Source organism: Euprymna scolopes, chromosome 35 (assembly GCF_053919585.1).
Source record: "Euprymna scolopes isolate OS-2025 chromosome 35, ASM5391958v1, whole genome shotgun sequence".
NCBI classification, from domain to species: Eukaryota; Metazoa; Mollusca; class Cephalopoda; order Sepiida; family Sepiolidae; genus Euprymna; species Euprymna scolopes.
Window position 1 is genome coordinate 31,870,889 of NC_136516.1, and position 9,000 is coordinate 31,879,888.

At 30.5% G+C, this 9,000-nt stretch overlaps 1 pseudogene; it reads left to right on the top strand.

The window, feature by feature from the left end:
• The first annotated feature begins 3,114 nt into the window (after positions 1-3,114).
• Positions 3,115-3,233, top strand: LOC145260162 (5S ribosomal RNA; annotated as a pseudogene).
• Positions 3,234-9,000: the final 5,767 nt, after the last annotated feature.

Sequence of the window (9,000 nt, forward strand, 5' to 3'; positions counted from 1 at the left end):
GTATCTGGCTTTTTTTTTATCTCATCGTTCGACCCCTGTGTCGTACGGGGGGTTTTACCTCTTGCACCCACCTCCCGTTCAACTTATAGAACCCATCTCTGGGTACACTTCTGTCTGCCATGTACTGAAGTAGAGCTTTTCAAAACTCATACTAGCTAAACTGCTACTTACGCAGGATCCTTAACATGTAACGCAAAATTTTGCCAATTCCATTGTAAGTGCACTTAAAAATCATAAAATAGAGTCAAGATTTGAGTAAGGATCCTAGACATAAGGTTTAGAATCATAGCATCTGTATATCGTAATTTTAATCGCCGTCTGGTGCTACCAGTTCAGGCTGTCTGAAGATATTGGCTTCTTGAGATGAAATGCACCTAACATGGATTCTTTTTTGTTTTTCTACTTCCCTTTTGCAAAACTTAATCATGTTCTGCAAAAACAAAAACAACAACCCACTCCCCTCCTCCCTTTCCCTTCTTTCCATTTCCCCGTTCTCTTCTTATCTCCCCCACTTCCTGACTGGTTTCGTAACTTTAAATGTACCATGCATTAGTACTACAACCCTTTTTCCTCTCCCATTGCAGAACTCATTCATGTTCTGCAGGACAGGGAACAAAAACGATAAAATACATAATAAAAACCACCGAATCAAACCAAACCAAACCAAACACTACAAACTAGCGATTGAAGATACAAAAAGTTTGAAGAATAAAAACCTTCAACAAAATAACTGGATGCAGCATGAATACTATTTCCAAAATAACTGGATTCAGCATTAAATAACCTGAAAAGGGTTGATATGCCGCAAAACAAAGCAATCAAAACAAAGCAATCAAAACAAAGCAATCGAAACAAAGCAATCGAAACAAAGCAATCAAAACAAAGCAATCAAAACAAAGCAATCAAAACAAAGCAATCAAAACAAAGCAATCAAAACAAAGCAATCGAAACAAAGCAATCAAAACAAAGCAATCAAAACAAAGCAATCAAAACAAAGCAATATATATATATGGATATATATATATATATATATATATATATATATATATATATATATATATATATATATTAAGTAATGTGATCTATAATTTAAAAGTTTTTAAAAAATTTTAAATTTAAAAATCAAAATTTAATTAAATTATAAATCAGTTTCATAAGAAGGAACAACAACAAAGTCAATTATCTGTACGATCGTTTCGGAAATCCGTGCTTTTTATTTGTGGTATACATGAAGTCACGTAGAACAATTATACATAGTTTTTTTGGTAAGCACGGTCTCCTCATCAGCAAATTTAGGAGGATTTCTATTGAATTGAAAAGACAAACATTCTTTTAAAAATAACTCTCTATCAAACCAAACTACTCTATCCAACTATATTTGGCAACTAAAAAATAGCAATATTTCTTTCAACTTAAAATGGCAAATAATTGAGACTTGCAAATCATATAAACCAGGAGATAAATTTTGTACATTATGTACAAAAGAAACCCTAAAAATTTTAAAATATGAAGATATAAAAAGCACAACCAAACTAGTAAATTCAAGACACGAGATTCTATCGTGTAATCATAAACGTTGGTTTAAATTTAATAAATATAAACCACCTTAAATCATTAAAAATTACTCATTAGTAAAAATAGATTCTTTTTTTTTTTTCTAATAAATTAAGTTAAACCAATTACCGCCCTTAGACTCGTAAATCAAATAATAAATAAAGTCATGACAATTATCTCCCCTTAAAAACTTGCAAAAAAAAAAAAAAAAAAATTCTCTCTCTATAGATATTAACTGTAGCGTCTCTAAATCAAAATACGCTAACGGAAACAATTTACTGCACGAGCGTCGCCCTTTTTAAAATTCATCATTCAATAAAATAAAAAGCTATAGCAAACATCTAAATGACTTCTTTAAATACAGTTCCTGATTTCAAACAAAGAAAAACCAAAAGGTAATTATATATCTATATATTTTTAAATAAAATTTATTATGTAAATTCAAAATATATATATTTTTTCTACTCATTTCTATCTATACCAATTTTCTTATTAATTTTCTTATAAATTTTAAATCCAAACCTTTTACTTCAATTTTTCAGATTCATCTGCCTTACTGTTAATGCTAGGTTTATTTTTGGTGTCTTTTCAATTCAATAGAAATCCTCCTAAATTTGCTGATGAGGAGACCGTGCTTACCAAAAAAAACTATGTATAATTGTTCTACGTGACTTCATGTATACCACAAATAAAAAGCACGGATTTCCGAAACGATCGTACAGATAATTGACTTTGTTGTTGTTCCTTCTTATGAAACTGATTTATAATTTAATTAAATTTTGATTTTTAAATTTAAAAATTTTTTTAAACTTTTAAATTATAGATCACATTACTTAATATTGAATTAGCTCTAGGACATTTAACTATCGAGCTTATTATATATCTAAATTACAACGAGCATTTCCTGTATTTTAATTAAACTAGTAATTTCACTATTACATTAAAATACACTTAGCTCTTTAGACTATTATTCTAATCTCCTTTATATATATATATATATATATATATATATATATATATATATATATATATATAGAGAGAGAGAGAGAGAGAGAGAGAGAGAGTCTTCGCTTATCAAGGACAAAAAGCCTTATATATATATATATATATATATATATATATATATATATATATATATATATATATATATATATATATAAGCGAGATAAGACACTGATAGAATTCAGATGAAAAATCCTGATAGATATTACTTGAAGTAATACTTTCAAGGAGATCCTAGCCAAAAAGGAAAAGCTCAATATTTAAGAATAGAGCAATATATAAGTTTCGTGGTTCAATTTTAAATTCTGAAAAAACAACATATAGAGACATATATTCGATTCAAGAATTTATAGCTTGACAAAGGAATATATAGAAGGGGTTATTTTAATTTCCCTTAATCCAGGGATATATATATATATATATATATATATATATATATATATATATATATATATATATATATATATATAGTGGCAGCAAGTCATTATTCAAGCATGTTTGATTGAACACGGCAAACAGAATAACTGACGTGTTCAATCAAACGTGCTTCTTGAATATATATATAATATAATCGCGCGTTGATACACCGGTTCTCGTCAGATCACCGAAGTTAAGCAACGTTGAGCCTGGTTAGTACCAGATGGGTGACCATTTGGGAATTCTAGGCGCTGTATGTGCTCTCCACTTATCTCGGCATATATATATATATATATATATATATATATATACGCACACACAAATCTATCCATCTATATATATATATATATATATATATATATACAAATCTATCTATCTATCTATCTATCTATATATATATATATATATATATATATGCATACACACACATACCAAGTTAAAGGTATTCAGCAGATCAAACCCATGAATTAAAACGAGGTTATTAAGAGTGCTCAATAAAAAGAGCAGAGTATAATATTTTTATTAATTAATTCCCCCCTCCCCCCCCCAAAAAAAAAACCTCTGGCCTTGATTGAGTTGAGACTAAAACTTGCTATGGTTTCAAATGATCTGGAATAACAGCAAGGGGAGATTCTAAATATTTCTCATATGTTATATCTCCCCTCTTTGGTTTTCATACATAAAGTAAATTTAAAAGTGTATAAGGATTATTTGAAAAACAACGTAACATGCGACCGCAGACGAGATTGAATTCACTACACGAGTAATATAGTTAAAATCTTGTCGGTAGGAGTATACCTGATGCTTCGCCAGGGCTCTCGGGAGTATTTTTTTTTTTTATCGTGATACCATCACTAGATGGGTTGCCTATTACGGTTTTAGAGAGACCCGTCTACCCTCGAGAGAAGGATTGACCGCGCCAGTTTCCCAACCTGGTATTTTACATTACGGTATTATTTGATACTAGAGATATTAATAATCGTACCCTATTCCCAAAAGAAGTCTAGTCTTACTGTTATTTCAGATCATTTGAAATCATAACAACAAATTTTAGTCTCTCTTCCATCAAGGCCAGAGGTTTTGGGGAAATATCGGATATTTTGTAATTCATATGCAAAACCAGGAAAAGAAATGACTAAGATTGAAACATTTTATGGCTGTAAAAAAGTGCCAAAAAGTAGGCTCTGGATGATGGATGATCCCCTTAATGTGAGACCTTAAGGGCAAATATCACAAAACCCACTGCATATTTCAGGTCATTAGCTTTTAAATGCGCCTTCATTTGTTAAATTTTGATCAATAATCACTGAGATTTGCAACTTATAAAATTACTAAAAAAAAAAAATGGTTGTATACCTATATATGGAGATACCTATACTGGTAGCCAACTTGAATATTGAAATGCTCATAGCTTTGGTTCTATGGGACGAAACTACACGAACATTTGAAGGGTTTTGAAGGTCATGATATTAGTCTATGGTATAATTTTTATGAAAATTGGCAAAAAAAAATGAACCTATATGTTCAAACCAATAAAATATGCCCAAATTTGCCTATATTTGTATATAGTGTCCTGGCAGGCCAGCTTCAGTTTTGCTGCTGCGGTTATCTCTCCTGTGGCCTTGCCAGCCCCACTAATATATACATTACTATACGTATACCACAATTCAAACCAAGATATTATGATGCTAAACCTTATGTCTAGAATCTTTATTTCAATTTTGATCAGAATTTATTACATAATTTTGATTCTAGAAAATGTTTAAAATTTAAGACTAAATTTATGGATCTTTAGAAAAAATTGAAATTCAAGAAATTTTGCTTAATCGGTGTCTTATGAGTATTAGTCTCTAAGATATTCCTCCATTGTATATATATATATATATATATATATATATATATATATATATATATATATATATATATATATATATATATATTTCTTTTACTTTTTGCTTTTTTCAACCCAAACAAGGAACAGTGCCACTTTGAAGTAGGGGTTACTATCGGAGACAAAAGATGTAGAGGCATTATGAAGGGAGATGAGTAGCAAGATGTTTGTTCATATTACACTTGAACTTCTGCATGCCAGTACAGTTGGGAAAGCAGAATCCCGGAAGAGAGTTCCAAAGTCCAACAGTTCTGGGGAAGAAACTATTGGAGTAGAAGGCTTTCTTATACCTAGAGATCTCTACTATTTAGGGGTGGGATTTTGCTGCTTGTCGGGTTTGTCGGGGTTATTTACGTCGAGGGGGTACAAGTGCTTGTAATTCGTCAGAGCATTCATCATTAAAGCACTTGTGGAACAGGCAGAGAGATGAAACATTTCATCGATGGGACGGAGGCTGAAAACGTTTCCTATTTCCTGCTTCTCTACTCCAATAGTTTATTTTCTCGAACTTGGAATTTCCTCCCTGCTCCCCTGACTGTACTAACATGCAGAAGATTAAACGTAATGTAAACAAGCATCTTGCTCGTCTTCTTACATAGTCACCTATTAGACATGGTCCCAAATAGTATCCCCCCTTGCGTCTAATTTATGGCAAATAATAACAGAAATTCTCTAAAATAAAATAAAAACGTGCAATAAAAATAACATTTTTTTTAATAAATAAATTCACGATTACGGAAAATATTTTGTCGTTAAATTTCTGTGGGTTTTATTATTTAATCGATGATTTATTTTAATTTATTGTTATACATTCCTTCATTCAATTCGCTTTCCAATTATATAAAATTTGTTTTGGAACATCAAATCAATGAAGACAAAATGGTGAATGCTCTGACGAACTGCAAGCACTTGTGCCTCCACGGCGTGAACACCATCGACAGACCCGACAGGCTGCTAAATCCCAGCCTACACTGTAGAGATCCCTACATGTAAAAGATCTTTTTACTCCAGTAGTTTATTCCCCAGAACCGCTAGACTTTGGAATTCTATTCCAGGTCCCTGCTTCCCCAACTGTACTGAGGTGCAGAAGTTCAAGTGCAAGGTGAACCAACATCTTGCTACCCAAATCCCTACATAGTACCCCAGTAGTTGTTGCCACTGATAGTAGCCCCCCCCCCCACACACACACACACCAAAGTGGCAATGTGCCTTGTTTGGGGTGAAAATGTAATAAAAAAAAAATTGTTTTTAAATTTCACTGGGAGGGAAGACACTACGGGGAGGAGGATTATACACGAAACAAAAACTGAAGCATTTGACGTTTTAAATTCATAATAAACATTTATTTAAATAAAAGCGCACTTTTTTGTGTTTTTGTTTTTTCTTTTTTGTTTTGTTTTTGTTTGTTTGTTTGTTTTTCGGTCGTTTATTTTAGCTGAATTTTTTTTAAGTTTCTGCAAAATCCGTTTTTGGCACATGGACAATAAGTTGGTAATCTCTCTCTCTCTCTCTCTCTCTCTCTCTCTCTCTCTCTCTCTCTCTCACTCATACACACACACACAAACTATCTCTCTCTTTTTCTCTCTCTCTCTCTCTCTCTCTCTCTCTCTCTCTCTTCATCTATATACATACGTATCTCTTTTTTTTCATTTTTCTTAAACTTTTTCTTCTAGGGGATGGGACATCCAACCAGATGTCTGACATTTACCCCTATTTTAGTGAGACCAACCAAGAGATCTTTTCAGGATTCTAGCCGTCCCTTTCAGTGCAATCGTTTGTATTTCACTTGCACTTGGTTCACCGGGTATGCTTGCTATGTACTTTTTAAAGTTCTTTTTCATAAGCCCAGTTGCTCCTATGATGACTGGTATAATTGAAACGTCTTTTAATTTCCAATTTCGTTTCATATCATACATAAGTCCTTGATACTTTGTTATCTTTTCCCTCTCAACTCTGTTAAGCCCTGTATCATTGGGTACACTGACCTCTATTACGGTCGCTTTTCTGTTTGCTCTGTCCCAAATCACTATATCTGGTTTAACAGCTGCGTTTTCAAGATATGTAGCAGTAGGGATTATGTAGTCATAGTGAATAGTGTAGTTGTCATTCCCATATATATGTGTGTGTTTGTGCATACATATGTGAGTATATATATATATATATGTATATATGTGTGTATATATATGTGCATATATATCTGCGTATGTATATATACGAGTGTGTATATATATGTGCATATATATTTATATGTAGATGACTATATATGCGTGTGTGTGTGTGTGTAACTACTTCATTTACTCACATAAATTAATATACGAAAGTATAAATTTATGCGTAAACTTTAAGTATTTACTTCAACAGTGCTCAATACGTAGGTAGAGCTAGGTAGTAAGTAATAAATATGTATGGCGATTAAGCTACACAAAATATTCCGCATTTCGTCCACTCTAGGATTCTTCAGCGTGAATCCTTATAACATATTATATATATATATATATATATATATATATATATATATATATATATATATATATATATATATATATATATATAACCAAAATGAAAAACCAAAATGAAATATATATATATATATATTTCATTTTGGTTTTTTATTATTCTTTATGGCGTCGAGAGGTTCCAGGTCGCCTGATGAAGTCTCTTTGACTGAAAAAGATGGCTATTTGTAGCGACCATATGTAACTGTTTACCCCAAATAATAATAATAATAATAATAATAATAATAATAATAATAATAATAATAATAATATATATATATATATATATATATATATATATATATATATTAAGTAATGTGATTTATAATTTAAAAATTTAAAAAAAAAATTTTTAATTTAAAAATCAAATTTTAATTAAATTAAAAATCAGTTTCATAATAAGGAACAACAACAAAGTCAATTATCTGTACGATCGTTTCGGAAATCCGTGCTTTTTATTTGTGGTATACATGAAGTCACGTAGAACAATTATACATAGTTTTTTTGGTAAGCACGGTCTCCTCATCAGCAAATTTAGGAGGATTTCTATTGAATTTAACAGACACCAAAAATAAACCTAGCATTAAAACTAAGGCAGATGAATCTGAAAAATTGAAATAAAAGGTTTGGATTTAAAATTTATAAGAAAATTAATATAGGTTAGAGATAGAAATGAGTAGAAAAAATATATATTTTTTGAATTTACATAATAAATTTGATTTAAAAATATATAGAGATAGTTACCTTTTAGTTTTTCTTTTTTTGAAATCAGGAACTGTGTTTAAAGTAGTCATTTAGATGTTTGCTATAGCTTTTTATTTTATTGAATGATGAATTTTATAAGGGCGACGCTCGTGCAGTAAATTGTTTCCGTTAGCGTATTTTGATTTAAATACGCTACAGTTAATATATATAGAGAGAATATTTATTTTGCAAGTTTTGAGGGAAGATAATTGTCATGTGTTATTGGCTTTATTTATTATTTGATTTACGGGTCTAAGGGCGGTAAATAGTCTAACTTAATTTATTAAAAAAAAAATTGTAATCTATTTTTACTAATGAGTAATTTTTAATGATTTAAGGTGGTTTATATTTATTAAATTTAAACCAACGTTTATGATTACATGTTAGAAGCTCGTGTCTTGAATTTACTAGTTTGGTTGTGCTTTTTATATCTTCATATTTTAAAATTTTTAGGGTTTCTTTTGTAAATAGTGTACAAAATTTATCTCCTGGTTTATATGATTTGCAAGTCTCAATTATTTGCCATTTTAAGTTGAAAGAAATATTGCTATTTTTTAGTTGCCAAATATAGTTGGATAGAGTAGTTTGGTTTGATAGAGAGTTATTTTTAAAAGAATGTTTGTGCGTTGAAATTCTATGTTTTATTGGGCCAGATGTGGAACCAATATATATTACCTCTTGATTATTATGATTATTTTCCGTTGGTCTATTGTTGGATTATAATGTGGTGGGTTGATTAGTAATTGATCGGTAGATTGATTTAAGTTGGTGTTATTATTTAATCTGGTAGTTGAGTTATGGCTGTTGATAGGTTCTTGTATATTTGGAGTTTTTGATACTGTGCAGCTATAGATAACATTTTTAATTTTACATGAGCCTTGTAGGGGACATTTATTT